Below are 16,362 nucleotides of genomic sequence, written 5' to 3'. Positions count from 1 at the left end.
TTTTTGTTGTTGTTGTTTGTTTGTTTGTTTGTTTTTTGGGACTTAAGTGGAGTCTGGAAATCTGACTATCTGACACCTGGTGACCATGAGATGTAAACAGCTCATCATAAGCGGGATGCTGTCTTTTCCATTAAGCTATGTAGTTGTGATAGCATAAACCATGCTCAACTGGTATGAATAAGATGAGCCTAAAGGCATAACTTAGCTGCCTACACAGGTTGGTCACTCTCTTGACTTCCTCCTCACCCTCAAACCCCCTCATTGGTCTCATAAGAAGAGATCTATGATCAATTAATCTCTGGCTTACAGATGTGTTAATCTGTCTGCCTTGCTACAAAGGAATACTTGAGGGTGGACAATTTATAAAGAAAACGAGTTTAATAGGATCACGGTTCCGCAGGCTGTACAAGAAGCATGGTGCCAGCATCTACTCCTGGTGAGGGCCTCGGGAAGCTTCCAATCATGGTAGAAGGCAAAAGGGGAGCTGGTGGATCACATGGCCAGAACGGGAGCAAGAGCGAGAAGGAGAGGTCCCAGACTTTAAACAACCAGATCTCACGTGAACCTCTGTGAATCTCACATGAGAAGTCACTCATCACCTAGGGGCTGGTGCTAAGTCATTCATAAAGGACCCACCCCCATGACCAAAACACCTCCCACCAGGCACCACCTCCTACAATGGATGTGTGCCTTCCCTCCCCTCCCCTCCCCTTCCCTTTCCTTTTCTTTCTTTTCTGTTGCAGGAAGTCAGGGACCCCGAATGGAGGGACCAGCTGGAGCCACAGCAGAGGAACATGAATTGTGAAGATTTCATTTTAATATGGACGTTTATCAGTTCCCAAATTAATAATTTTATAATTTCTTACACCTGTCTTACTTTAATCTCTTAATCCTGTTATCTTCCTAAGCTGAGGATGTACATCACCTCAGGGCCACTGTGATAATTGTGTTAACTGTACAAATTGATTGTAAAACATGTGTGTTTGAACAATATGAAATCAGTGCACCTTGAAAAAGAACAGAATAACAGCGATTTTAGGGAACAAGGGAAGGCAACCATAAGGTCTAACTGCCTGTGGCGTCGGGCAAAAAGAGCCATACTTTTCTTCTTGCAGAGAACCTATAAATGGATGTGCAAGTAGGAGACATATTGCTAAATTCTTCTCCTAGCAAGGAATATTAAGACCCTGCAAAAGGAATTCATTCCGGGGGGGCCATTTATAAACAGCTGCTCTGGGAACCTCTGTCCTAAGCGGTTGAGATAAGGACTGAGATACACCCTGGTCTCCTGCAGTACCCTCAGGCTTACTAGGGTGGGGAAAAAACCTCACCCTGGTAAATTTGAGGTCAGACCGGTTCTCTGCTCTCGAACCCTGTTTTCTGTTGTTTAAGATGTTTATCAAGACAATACGTGCACCGCTGCACATAGACCCTTATCGGTAATTCTGCTTTTGCCTTTTGCCTTGTGATCTTTGTTCTCCCTTTTGCCCTTTGAAGCACGTGATCTTTGTGACCTACTCCCTGTTCTTACATCCACTCCCCTTTTGAAATCCTTAATAAAGGCCGGGCGCGGTGGCTCACACTTGTAATCCCAGCACTTTGGGAGGCCGAGGCGGGCGGATCACGAGGTCAGGAGATTGAGACCACAGTGAAACCCCGTCTCTACTAAAAATACAAAAAATTAGCCGGGCGTGGTGGCGGGCGCCTGTAGTCCCAGCTACTCGGAGAGGCTGAGGCAGGAGAATGGCGTGAACCTGGGAGGCGGAGCTTGCAGTGAGCCGAGACTGCGCCACTGCACTCCAGTCTGGGCGACAGAGCGAGACTCCGTCTCAAAAGAAAAAAAAAAAGAAATCCTTAATAAAAACCTGCTGGTTTTGAGGGTCAGGTGGGCATCACAGTCCTACAGATACGTGATGTCACCCTAGAGGCACAGCTGTAAAATTCCTCCTTGTACTCTTTCTCTTTATATCTCAGCCAGCTGACACTTACGGAAAATAGAAAGAACCTACGTTGAAATATTGAAGGCAGGTTTGGATTTCCTAGGCCAACTAAGAATCCCTAAGCCTAGCTGGGAAGGTGACTACATCCACCGTTAAACAAGGGGCTTGCAACTTAGCTCACACCCGACCAATCAGAGAGCTCACTAAAATGAGAATTAGGCAAAAACAGGAGGTAAAGAAATAGTCAATCATCTATTGCCTGAGAGCACAATGGGAGGGACAAGGATCGGGATAAAAACCTAGGCATTCAAGCCGGCAACAGCAACCCCCTTTGGGTCCCCTCGCTTTGTATGGGAGCTCTGTTTTCACTCTATTTCACAATATTAAATCTTGCAACTGCACTATTCTGGTCTGTGTTTGTTATGGCTTGAGCTGATCTTTCGCTTGCCGTCCACCACTGCTGTTTTCCACCATCGCAGACCTGCTGCTGACTCCCATCCCTCCAGATCCGGAAGGGTGTCTGCTGTGCTCCTGATCCAGTGAGGCGCCCATTGCTGCTCCTGATCTGGCGAAAGGCTTGCCGTTGTTCCTGCATGGCTAAGTGCCTGGCTTCATCCTAATTGAGCTGAACACTAGTCACTGGGTTCTATGGTTCTCTTCCATAACCCATGGCTTCTAATAGAGCTATAACACTCACCGCATGGCCCAAGATTACATTCCTTGGAATCCATGAGGGCAAGAACCCCAGGTCAGAGAACAGGAGGCTTGCCACCATCTTGGAAGCGGCCTGCCACCATCTTGGAAGCGGCTCGCCACCATCTTGGGAGCTCTGTGAGCAAGGACCTCCTGGTAACAACCTGATACTTTTCTTTTCTTTTCTTTTTTATTTTTATTTTTCATAGAGTCTCGTTCTGTCACCAAGGCTGGAGTGCAGTGGCATGATCTTGATTCACTGCAGCCTTCACCTCCCAGGTCCCAGCGATTCTCCCGCCTCAGCCTCCTGAGTAGCTGGAATTACAGGTGTGCACCACCACATCCAGCTAATTTTTGTATGTTTAGTAAAGACAGGGTTTCATCATGTTGGCCAGACTGATCCCAAACTCCTGGCCTCAAGTGATCCACCCACCTCGGCCTCCCAAGGTGCTAAAGTCCTGGAATTACAGGCATGAGCCACTGCGCCTGGCCAGAAGTCACTTTTCAACATGAGATATGGAGGGAACAAAACATCCTAACCATATCAACAGACGCTTCTCTGTGGTATACCAATATGAGCCAGATGTAGGCCTCCTATAAAGCTACAGCCAAAAACTAACAAACTAACCTATCTCAGGGGTGGTCCTGAGAGGCACTGGAAAAGCAAAACCCTCACTATGGGCAGACATATAAGTGGCATTTCTCATTGTTCACTTTGCCTACAATGAGAAATTGCCTGAGATGCTTGCAAATGGTCTTTCCAGAGGTTCAGTGACTTGTAAAGAGGTAGATCACAGGCTTAGGGAAGAAGTTCAAGCAAGAATTGCCCCAGAGATGAGAATGTTTGTGTTCCAGGTGAACATTCACAAGACAGCGCCACACCAGAGAAGTTCTTAATAATAATGATGGCAGAATGACCTACTTAATGACCCTCAGTTATGTTTCCTCTCAAGACTATCTAGTGCAAGGACCACAAACTAAAAATTCTAAGTGTCCAGTAGGCGGCATAAACAAAGGAATATAATTGGTTAAAGACAATGGGAGATGCTCAGTATTGTGGTAAACTGGAGAGGGCATATTCTATCTAAAGAAGGCAGCTCACCACACCTGTAATCCCAGCACTTTGGGAGGCCAAGGCGGGTGGATCACAATGTCAGGAGTTCAAGACCAGCCTGGCCAACATGGTGGAACCCCGTCTCTACTAAAAATACAAAAATTAGCTGGGCGTGGTGGCACATGCCTGTAGTCCCAGCCACTCAGGAGGCTGAGGCAGGGCAACAGAGCAAGACTCTGTTCCAAAAAAAAAAAAAAAAAAAAGAAGGCAGCTCACAATCAGCTTAAGCTGAATCTTACCATGTTGGGATGTGGGCCAATGTTGTCAGATGTTCCTTCATTGTTTTTCAAGAGAAGCCATAAAACCAAATGTTGACATGAAATGTTCCAATTTTTGAAATGAATGAGGGCCAAACACAGAAGTTTATAGGCCACATATGGCTTTTGGGTTGCCCTCAGTCTAATGTTTATCCAATATTTATTTAAAAAGGAAGCCACAGTGGCAAGGATGGAGGCTACACATTGGCCACACTGGATCTGCCACATGAACTTTCCTTCACTAGGACCCACCCAGACTCTCATTATCAAAGTAAAAACACCAAATTTTTCTGCAGGATTGCTATTCCTCGAGCTGCTGAAAGTTGAACATATTACATAGTTCAATCAGATTATCTGGTAGATTGTTGATTAAGAAGGGCTCTTCCATCATGGAGGAGCAGCATAGGTAGAGACACTTATTGGGATTTAATTTTTCTGTCAGCACAACTATTGGTAGACTTATTCAATGCTTTATGCTAAGCCACACAACACCACCTCTAAGGACTTAACACCACAATTAAGAAAACAAATCAGGCCGGGCGCGGTGGCTCACGCCTGTAATCCCAGCACTTTGGGAGGCTGAGGCGGGCGGATCACGAGGTCAGGAGATCGAGACCATCCTGGCTAACACAGTGAAACCCCATCTCTACTAAAAATACAAAAAATTAGCCGGGCGAGGTGGCGGGCACCTGTAGTCCCAGCTACTCGGGAGGCTGAGGCAGGAGAATGGTGTGAACCCTGGGGGTCGGAGCCTGCAGTGAGCCGAGATCGCGCCACTGCACTCCAACCTGGGCGACAGCAAGACTCTGTCTCAAAAAAAAAAAAAAAAAAGAAAAAGAAAACAAATCAGTGGAATGATTATAGTTTTCCTTGGCCTTACTGTATATCCTAATATCTGGAAGGAGCTAACCTTATGGAATGATGAACTCACCAATTATTGAGGGCTCACTCACTGTAAGACACAACACTATCTTTCAAAATATGGTTTTAAAAAATGTGGTATGTTCTCTGTACCAGCAATCATTAAAATATAGTGCTATCTGGGCATAGTGGCTCTCGCCTGTAATCCCAGCACTTTGGGAAGCTGAGGCCAGAGAATCCCTGGAGTCCAGGAGTTCGAGATCAGCCTGGGAAACATAGCAAGATCTCATCTCTACTAAAAATCAGAAAGAACATTAGCTGGTGTAATGGCATGCACCTACAGTCCCAGTTACTTGGGAGGCTGAGGTGGAAGGATCCCTTGAACCTGGCAGGTCGAGGCTGCAGTGAGACATGATTGTGCTACTGCACTCCTCCAGCCCATGCAACAGAATGAGGCCCTGTCTCAAAAAAAAAAAAAAAAAAAAAAAGGTTATAGGCTGGTCCAATAGTAGTTGGTTATCAGAACTTGTTAATATTAGTATCATTAAGTTGATACACAACTTCCAACTGGCAAATTTGACTGGCTTAAAATAAAATAAAATACAGCGCTATTTTACTAAAGCCGAAATACGCCGATCCAGAATAAAGGGAAAAAGGAAAGAAGTACTTGTCATGATATGATGTTTAATGACTGTTATGGCTGACCCCAAAAGATGCTGAAGTCGTAATTCCCTAGTACCTGTAAATATGACCTTATTTGGAAACAGGGTCTTTGCAGATGATCAAATTAAGATGAGGTCATTAGGGTAGGCCTTAATCCAGTGAGGCTGTTGTCCTTATAAAAAGGGGAAATGTGGGCACAGAGACAGACATGTACAGAGGGAAAACGATGTGAAGACATAGGAATAATGTCACCCCAAAGCCAAGGAACGTCTGAGGTTACCAGGAGCTAGGAGAAAGCATGAAACATATTCTCCCCTTACAGCCCTCTGAAGAAACCAACCTTCCTGATACCTTCATTTTGGACTTCTAGACTTCAAAATTGTGAGACCACAGCTTTCTGTTGTTTAAACCACCTACTTTGTGGTACTTTATTATGGCAGTCTTAGGGGACTAATACAGTTACCTAATCTCAAATTTTTTACATTCTGTCCTCACAACTGCATTCGGCTCACCTACAAATTTGGAAACCAAGAATGGTTTCCAAGGAATGCATTCACTAGGGGACCTAACATATTTTCCACTGAATTACAAGCTGAGACTGCTGTGTTGCCATCTGAAGCTCTTTACCTGCTGAAAAAAAATAAATAAATAAAAATAAGAGGATTATGTTGGAAGGAAGACAATAATCCAGGCAAAATAGTGTTGTTGCCACATACTTATCAGGGTTAGGCGTGAAGCCCCTCCAGGATGACTACTGTCCGCAGGAGAAATAAGAAAAGAAACAATGGATGGACCATCCACAGGTAGGGACAATAAGGGCTCAGCTTCTTCCTGAATATGCTATGGTTCATCTTACTGAGCAAACACAAACATGAGGCACTTGCATCCTGAGGGCAAGAGAGCTATGAAATGGGTAGGGAAAGAGTCATAAATACCAGCTCATGCTTGTAACCAAGGGAGAGAAAGGCAAGCCCTAAAACCACTACCTGTATTCCCTTGCCTGTTTTTTTGTTTTTGTTTTTGTTTTCTTTCTTTTTTTTTTTTTTTTTTTGCATATAAGATGTGTTGGTACACTATAATGTATCATTTTATCCATAAAGCATAGCACAGAAATACAGGAATCATGGCCATCACTTGATGATACCTAGGAAATGGAAGCCTCAAGCCTTCCTCTCTGGATGTGGTGCCTGGAACCAGTTGAGGAGAGGGTTCTTTCTCTGTGCAGTAGTTATTTGCATTACATTAGATAAATATTTTCAAATGGTATGTATGGAAAGCAGGGCAAGTGTGTATGTTAGACAGCCAATAATTAGAATATGTAGACTTTTCTTATTTCTGTGTCCTTCCCAGCATCCATTCTTTTGTGGGAACTGTTCTTCCGGCACTCTATGCAATTCTAGTGAGCTGTCAATCACAGGACTCCAGTGCCACGCTAAGCCAAAATGATCAGGGTCTCCTAGGAATTTGAGCTGTTCACAGAGACACACAGGACTGGAAGACAGAATTGAGTCATCTGATTGGCAGCTCCTAAAGTACTGTCACATGAGTTCCCACTGTATAGGTCACCTAAATGTTCACATTCCTGGCTTCTGTAGGCCTGGCTGTTCAGCTAGCCATTCAGTAGCCTTCCAATAAATTATTCAACTGCTCCTTACTTCCTGTCTTTTTTCCTTTTCCTTTTCTCTTTCCTTTAGTTAGCAATAGTTCATTACTGTTGCTTATAGGCAAGGAATACTGTATTATCAGGCATAATATTTTGAAGGTTTAAGTATGTATACAGATCGCTCAAGCTGCAAAAATATAAACTTGATAAACAGAAAAGGTCTATTGTTTCTTAGCACAGAATTAATAGTAAGAGAATATGGCATAGGGTTTGATGTTGTATTGCTGTATATTAGAAATTGTTTCTAACTCTTCCAGCACAAACTCCAACTGTAACCTAACCTTGATAAAATCTCTCCATCAGTGCAACATTTTGGACTTTTTAGTAAAGATAATTTAAGAAAAGATAAGGCTTCATAACTAGTAAAAGGAATAGTTAGAGAAGGAAAGAAGAGGGTACAAAAGAGGAGGAAAATATGAGTCAGTAGTGTCTACAGTAGCCTGCACTGGCCCAGGGTGGCAGTCTAGATAAGGCCAAATTAGCACAGTCAAAGGGACATCCTCTTTCTCCTATTTCCTCACCACATGCCTTAAGTGGGAAATGATTAAAATATATAGACAGTATCTATTTTATTTTTATTATTTTTGGAGACAGGATCTTGCTCTATCACCCAGGCTGGAGTGCAGTGGCATAATCATGCTCACTGCAGCCTCAACCTCCTGGGATCAAGTGATCCTCCCACCTTAGACCCCTGAGTAGCTGGGCCTACAAGTGTGTACCAACACATCCGGCTAATTTTTTTTTAATTTCTTTTGTAGAGACAGGGTCCCACTATGTTGCCCAGGCTGGTCTTGAACTCCTGGCTTCACGCGATCCTTCCTCCTCAGCCTCCCAAAGTGCTGGGATTACAGGCATGAGCGGCCATGTCCGGGTGACAGTATAGATGTTAAATATAGAGATTCTCATCTCTCTTTCTCATACATATATGTATATATATATATATGTATTCTGGAAAATATCTCTGAACAATTTCTTTTTTTATTTTTAAAACAAATAAGTTGAATTAGACTATTTCTAATAACTCTTTCTAAAATAAAGCTATGATTTGTAAATGTTTTTCTTTAAATCACAACTATAAGCCAGCCATGGTGGTGCATAACTATAGTCCCAGATAACTCAGAAGGCTGATTGGAGGATTCCTTGAAGCCAGGAGTTCAAAGCTGTAGTGCACTATAATAGTGCCTGTGAGTAGCCACTGCAATCCAGTCTGGGCAAGATTTTTTTTAATCACAAAAATATTTTTTTAATCATCCTTAGCTTTCTATGGCCTAAACAATGAATTATAGGCTGGATGAGGTGGCTCACTCCTGTAATCCCAGCACTTTGGGAGGCTGAGGTGTGCAGATCACTGGAGGTCAGGAGTTCAAGACCAGCCTGGCCAACATAGTGAAACCCTGTCTCTACTAAAAATGCAAAAATTAGCCGGGTATAGTGGTGCATGCCTGTAATACTAGCTACTCGGGAGGCTGAGGTGGGGGGATCACTTGAACCCAGGAGGCAGAGGTTGCAGTGAGCTGGGATCACGCCACTGCACTACTGCACTCCAGCCTGGGCAACAGAGCAAAACTCCATCTCTAAATAAATAAATAAATAAATAAATAAATAAATAAATCTAAATAAAGAACTACACAATGAATTACAAATAAAATATTTACAGCTCTAATTATATCTCAGATTTAAAATCATATGGAGGCTGGGCACAGTGGCTCACACCTGTAATCCCAGCACTTCGGGCAGCCAAAGTAGGCAGGCCGCTTGAACCCTGGGGTTCAAGACCAGCCTAGGCAATATGGCAAAACACCAACTCTACCAACAAAACAAAACAAAATAAAAACCATACACACACACACACACACACACACAGACACATAAATTAGCTGTGCGTGGTGCCAGATGCCTGTTGTCCCAGCTACTCAGGAGGCTGATCTGGGAGGATCCCCTGAGCTCGGGAGAGGGAGGTTGCCATGAGCTGTGATCATGCCACTGCACTCCAGCCTTAGTGACAGAACCAGACCGTCTCAAAAAAGTAAATAAATAAAAATAAAGTAAAATCAAATCATATGGATTAAAAACATCACATCTATATCCAAATTTCCTCATCAGTAAACCACAGATGACTTTTAATCCAATTAAGCAATCAAAAACTTTTAACTGAAGGCATTATGGGGCCAACTATTCTCTATGTGGTATACTTGAAGAATTAATTTATCTGCTCTATCAGTGTTATATATAACAAGTGTAATTCCCCATATGTTTATATATAATACACATACACAAACCCATATAATTTTTACCTCTGCCTAGATTCAGTCAAAATGTAACAATCTCTACAAAAAGAAAAGGCCTAGCAAATTTCCATGATGACAAGGAGTTAAGTGTGACAAGCTACTTTGCCTTTCTCCTCCCCAAAACACTAGCTATGAAGCAAATATTTAATTGTCCTAATGAACTATATAGGTAATAAGCACATGTAGTTACAAACTGGCTGAACGATAGGGGTTTGAATGCTGAAGTTTTGCAATTGTAGCTCTTTAATGTAAGATCAAAAAATAATGTTTTAGTCCCAAGTTAGATTTTTAAAGTACTGCATTCATCCTGATGACTAACTAATAGAAACTAGTGGAATGTTAGCAAATTGATATATAATTTTCCAGAAATTTCCATCTTCGAAAAGTTTACTTTGGAGCTCTAGGCTCCTAAAAGTTATTTGTAATTCAGAGTTCTCACTCCTGTTCCAATCCCTGAAAATAAAACATAGAACAAGAAGGCATTTTTGGCCAGGTGCGGTGGCTCACACCTGTAATCCCAAAGCTTTGGGAGGCCAAGGCAAGAGGATCACCTGAGGTCACGAGTTCGAGACCAGCCTGGCCAACATGGTGAAACCCCGCCTCTAGTAAAAATACAAAAAAAAAAAAAAAAAAAGAAAAGAAAATTAGCCAGGTGTCGAGGCAGGCACCTGTAATCCCAGCTGCTCGGGAGGCTGAGGCATGAGTATCACTTGCACCCGGGGGGTGGAGGTTGCAGTGAGCGGAGATGGAGCCACTGCACTCCAGCCTGGGAAGCAGAGGGAGACTCACTCTCAAACAAAAAGGCGTTTTTATTCAATAAACACACTTACAACTTTAGAAAACAAATTAACTGACCACTAAAGTGTACTAATTGACTTGCTATTCCTTATATATTTTTCAGAGAAAACTCAATATCCTGTCTTGAATCCAGGCATAAGGACATAAAGAACCTGAAACATAAAGATAAAGAATTCATGCCACCACCTCAGATCAGTGGCACGCAGTGTTAAAAAATCCTCAGTACAAACGATCTGAGAAATAGAATACAGTATTTAACAGTCCTTTTGATTTCAGGGTTAGAAAGTGACATATATCTACTGATACACAAACCCTCAGTCATCCTAAAACATTTCGTTAATGTGAGACAAGCAAACCAAGCTCAAAGTCCAGAAATTGCAAAAGGGAGGTAGGTTTCCGGAGACGGGTGCAGGTTGGGGGCAGGCGCTTGGACAAAGGGAAGACACAGTGTGTTACCTTTTCTTCCCTACTCATATGCTAGAATCTGCTCATCCTAGTTCTCTGACTGGGAACTTCAGCTTTGAAGGCAAATGGGCAGGTGTTCTCATCCCTCCACTGATACTTAGTGTCAACTAGGTTCTTAGATCTGTCCTGTAGGCAATACATTCTCGCAACTGTGCAAACACTGATCCTGCCCCACCATTACACTGCCTGCTCTATCCACGGCTGTTTCCATCCGCTGGGTGTCTGTCGGTACTTACTGGAAACTTTCTAGGAGGCTGCAGCTCTAGAGAAGAAAATCCTACCAACCAGGGCACGCAGTTCAGTCGACAATGCTGGGGAAGGGAGAAGAGACGCTATTGATTACTCACAGTTTGCCTCTGAGACGGGAAGCACTAGGAGGAGACACGCCAGCAGAGCCCCGCAGCGCCCACCCAGGACCCTCATTTCGAAGCGCGCGGAGGCGCGGGCGGGGACGGTGGCGCGTCGCGGCGGGGACCGGAGCGCTCGGCGCCGCGGAGCTGCGAGCCTGTGCGCCTCGGTCTGAGCCGTGCTGCGCGGCGGCGCCAGCGACCCAGCGAGCCTCGGCGGAACAGCCGGGGGCGGAGGAGACCGCCCGCTCCCAGCCCCCAGCCCGAGAGGGGAAGTGATAACAAGGACATTTCCAGGAAGCTTTTGGGAGCTGGGGGATGGGCTGTAGTGTTGGAGGCCTAGTAAACACTGCTGAGACATCCTTCACCAGCTCCCTAGTTGCTGCTTTTCCTCCACAGTGTGACGTTTCCAAAGGGGAAGGGGTGGGGAACGCAGTTCCCTGACTGGTCAAGACAACTTCCAGGGTTCAAGAGGACAGGATCCCTAGGTTCAGAAGCAGAAACAGTGAGACACTGACTAGTCCCTGAAGATATTAACCAAAACCTGTAAGTCAATGAGGACTTTAGGAAGAACTATGGTGATAGTAAAAGCAAATGGGGTCATTTTGATCATCCACATGTTCTTTCGGTCTTGTATGCCATACAGGCATAAAAATAATGTAAAGAATATGAAGAAAAGAAGGGAATATTAGAATAATCTACCTTAAAAAAAATCTTGCTTCTCTAAAGACTTAAGTTGAAAGTGAATATCTATCTATACACCTACCTATTTATTAATTTAAAAAAAATTTTTTTTTTGAGACAGAGTCTCACTCTGTCGCCCAGGCTGGAGTGCAGTGGCGCAATTTTGGCTCACTGCAACCTCCACCTCCCGGGTTCAAGTGATTCTCCTGTCTTAGCCTCCTGAGTAGGTGGGATTACAGTCGCCGGCCACCATGCCTGGCTAGTTTTTTTGTATTTTTAGTAGAGACAGGGTTTCACCATGTTGGCCAGGCTGGTTCTGAACTCCTGATCGCAAGTGATCCGCCTGCCTCGGTCTCCCAAAGTGCTGGGATTACAGGCATGAGCCACCGCACCTGGCCTTATTTATTTACTTATTTATCTGAGACAGGGTCTCACTGGGTTGCCCAGACTGGAGTGCAGTGGTGTAATCATAGCTCACTGCAGCCTCGAACTTCTGAGCTCAAGTAATCCTCCTGCCTCAGTCTCCTGAGTACCTAGAACTACAGTCACACACCACTATGCCAGGCTAATTTTTTAATTTGTTTTTTTTTTGTTTTTGGTAGAGATGGTATCGCTGTGTTGCCCAGACTGGTCTGGAACTCCTGACCTCAAGTGATCCTCTTGCCTTGGCCTCCCAAAGCTTTGGGATTACAGGTGTGAGCCACTTCTCCTGGCCTGACTATCTTTTTAACACCACAAATTTGCATCACACTGCCAGTAATAATTGTCAGCACTGAAAATTTATGTGTCCTACACTGTAACGTCAAACTTTGTAAAACCATCTGGAATCTATTAATATACAATTTGATAATACATCTTTTGATAAAATTCTGGGTTTTTAATTAATCTCAGAAGTTAACTTTGTGAAAGTGATATCTGGCTTTAGCTCAATATGAATTGACACTTGGTAATGTCATTTAGCCAAACTTTGGTTTTGATACAGACCTTAATATACAATTAAAACCTGTCCAAAATTTAACTCTTAATCTAGTCTCATTCATAATCTTAATCCCATCATTTTATCCAGTTCACTTCTCCATATCATCTTCTACCAACATAGTGTCTACTTATCCACTTCTTCATCTGTCTTCACCAGTAGAATGTAAGATTCATGAGGGCAGGAATTTTTAAAGGTTTGGTTCACAACTATATCACTAGTGCTTAGAACAGTGACTGGAACATAAACGTTTCATTCAATTTAATTCAACAATGGGTGCCTGGGAATATTTATGCCAAAATATCAATGATTATCCTGAAATGACAGTGTTAACTAGAATCATAGCAGCATGACTCTTTTCATCATTCAGAATAAACCAGATTACACACTAAAAAGCCAGAAAATTACAATGTTTTAGATAACAAGCGTTTATTTCTTGCTCATTGGAAGTCTACTACAAGTCTGCATGACTTTCCAAGTAACTATCTTCCATGTGTGAAGTCAGCAATTCATGCTGCTTTGATTTTACAGCCCCTCAAAGTCAACACAGTCTTCTACAATTACCATTGCAAGAGAAGAGAGAACATTGAGAATTGTGCCCCAGCTCTTAAATAGTTTTACCAAGAAGTGACATACCACTTACATTTCATTAGACAAAGCAAGGCACCAGGTATGCCTGACTTGAAGAGGGTGGGAATAACTGTTATTTCATGTGCCTGTAAGGGAAGAGAACAAGACATGGTGAGCAGCACTTAACGGCTACCAAACCACTTAAGATATTCAAAAACTAAGAGTCAGCTTTGCTAAGGGACTGCATGTTGGCACCAGGAATGCTCGGTAGTGTTATCACTAGTGGAACTGGGGAAGGCATGAAGTAGAGCAGATGCTTTAATAGTATTGTTTCATTATGACATGGCTGAGAAAAATAAAATCAATTACTGGCCTAGGCCACTGTGTGTATGGAGTTCGCCTGTTCTCCCCATGTCTGCACGGGTTTTCTCCAGGTACTCCAGTTTCCTCCCACATCCGAAAGATGTGGATGTTAGGTGAATTGGTGTGTCTAAACTGTCCCAGTCTAAGTGAGTGTGGGCATGTATGAGAGCACCCTGTGATGGAATGGTGTCCTGTCAAGGGCTAGTTCCTTTTACCCTGAGATGCCACCTATGATCCTGAACTGGAATAAGTGGACAAATAATTATCTTACTTGTTGTTATTCATCTTTCTTAATGTATAGCTCACACTTATTTCAATGTTTATTATTACTAGTGGTTCCACCTTTATTTTGAAGTTTGGTGATGTTTTTGTGACCAGAAGTATGCCATAGGAACTTAATTCTGGTTTATATCAATTTGTCTATGGTAAAATTGGTTTTATTGTATGTTATTTTGTTTAAAATTATAGTTTCTAAGAACCTCTGGATGAAGATAAATGAGGATTTACTGCAAAACTGGTGTTGAGTATATATTTGTAAAAAAACAGTATTGAATATAGTTCTAAAAATGCTCAAGAAACATACACATCGTGAGATTCTTCAGTCACAGAAATAATAATCAAATTCCATCAAGAGAACATGTTTTAAAAAAGAAAAGCAGAGGGCTAAGGTCATATCTTAGGAGTTACATATAGAAATCCAGAGGAGGAATGGCCAGGGAGATCAGAAGAGAACCAGGGGTTGTGCTCTCACTTCGTCAGCACATATACTACAATTGGAATGATACAGAGAAGATTAGCATGGCCCCTGAACAAGGATGACATGCAAATTCATGAAGCAGTCCATACTAAATTAAAAAACCAAAGAAGAAGAGAACCAGGGTAGGGTAGTGCAGTGCATAACTGTGAAAGACCAAGGCAGGAAACAGTTTTGGAAAAGTTAACTATATTATATATATTAAATAATAGAAAAGAGAACCGATTTGGTAATTAGGAAATATAAGTTATATCAAAAAATATGTTTTCAGTAGTTAAATGGGACAGAAGCCCAATCATAGTAAATGGATCAGAGTGAATACAAACAATATAACTTTAGGGTTTGCAAGACACTAGTTTAAGAAAGTGAGTCACGAAAGTAGAGTCAGCATAAACAGTCCTAAATTGGCTTGGAGTTACTGGAACATTGCAGTCTTATCCTGCCCTGCTCTCCTATCTCCCACCATGGATATTTGGAGGTAGGAGGACACACACCATAAGTGTTTATGGGACAGGTGACACCAACTTTAAAATTTGCTATTAGTTATCAGAAATTGCACTTGAGCTTCATTTCTCTCATTATGTCATCTTAGCAACCTGGCCAAGCAGGTATTTTAATTTCCATGTTATAGATGGGGTTGTTGGAGCTTAGAAGAAGATATCCCAAAATAAAGGCCTCAGAAGCAAAGTTTCTGTCTCTAACCTTCTGTTCCCCATCTCTTGCCCCTCATTCTCCCCCTAAGCAAGCCATAGAAACTATAATTCCTCTTTCTCCAGGTGCAGTTATAGAAACCACAACCCCCTTTCCCAAAAGCCAGCCATAAACCCCAAAATATTACTCTAACCTTCTTCCTATCCGTGAAAGACCTGCCCCTAAATAAATTCTTTGACTTGCATTGTTTGATAGTACGTCTTAAGACTCCCATTCTAGAAAGGGTCCTACCCCATACCCTGGAAGAAGGAATGCTGAACAATCAGGTCAAGAGGAATCTGAACAGACAGGCCTTGCTGAGTTTCTCCACACAGTCTGCTCTCATTAGGTCATATCCTTTTTGACCAATGAGAGTTCTACAGGACTTTTCATTCTTCGTCGAACCCATGTATAAAAATGGGTAGTTTTCCCTGCATCTTTGCATCTCCATTTGCAAGGCTCCCATGTCACATAAAACTTGGATTAAATAAATTTGTTATGCTTTTCTCTTGCTATTCTATCTTTTTGTTGTATGAGTGTTGCCTGTAACTGTTATGATGAGAAGAAAAGGTATCACCCCCTTTGTTCCCCATAAGGCACAGTATTTTGGAGATAGCAAGCTGTATGAGATGTATATAAATTTGAATTAAAATTACATGAGGCTGGGTGCCATGGCTCATGCCTATAATCCCAGCCCTTTGGGAGGCCGAGGCAGGCAGATCATTTGAGGCCAAGAGTTTGAGACCAGCCTGGGCAACATGATGAAACCCTGTCTCTACAAAAAATACAAAAATCAGCTGGGCGTGATGGCGCACATCTGTAGTCCCAGCTACTTGGGAGACTGAGGAAGGAGGATCACTTGACCCCAGGAGGCGGAGGTTGCAGTGAATCGAGATCATGCTACTGCACTCCAACCTGGGTGATAGAGGGAGACTCTGTCTCAAACAAAACAAAACAAAACAAAACCAAAAAAAGTTACATGAGTTAGTAAAGGACAGAGACTAATTTAAAATCTATATGTATCTTAGTCTCAAATCATTATATTCCCCGCGAATACACTAGGATTCTCAGTGCCTTCTATCCTTTCATCAGGATTTGAAAATATTTAAGTAGAAAATGAATGGACACACAGATCCCTACATATTGTGCATAATTTTTTTCCCTACAGGAATATCCTTGTCATTTCTTTTTCTCCAAAGAATATAAAAGAAATGCAAATATTACATACCTCTTTAA

At 42.6% G+C, this 16,362-nt stretch overlaps 1 non-coding gene across 1 annotated transcript; it reads left to right on the top strand.

Moving 5' to 3' along the window:
* The first annotated feature begins 14,423 nt into the window (after positions 1 to 14,423).
* Positions 14,424 to 14,532, top strand: LOC116467617 (U6 spliceosomal RNA). Its single transcript, XR_004247835.1, has one exon. It is a non-coding gene; the product is annotated as a U6 spliceosomal RNA (small nuclear RNA).
* Positions 14,533 to 16,362: the final 1,830 nt, after the last annotated feature.

This window comes from Hylobates moloch, unplaced genomic scaffold (genome assembly GCF_009828535.3).
Source record: "Hylobates moloch isolate HMO894 unplaced genomic scaffold, HMol_V3 SCAFFOLD_4, whole genome shotgun sequence".
NCBI classification, from domain to species: domain Eukaryota; kingdom Metazoa; phylum Chordata; class Mammalia; order Primates; family Hylobatidae; genus Hylobates; species Hylobates moloch.
The sequence above is the reverse complement of the archived record's forward strand: the minus strand, read 5'-3'. Positions and strand labels throughout refer to the sequence as shown.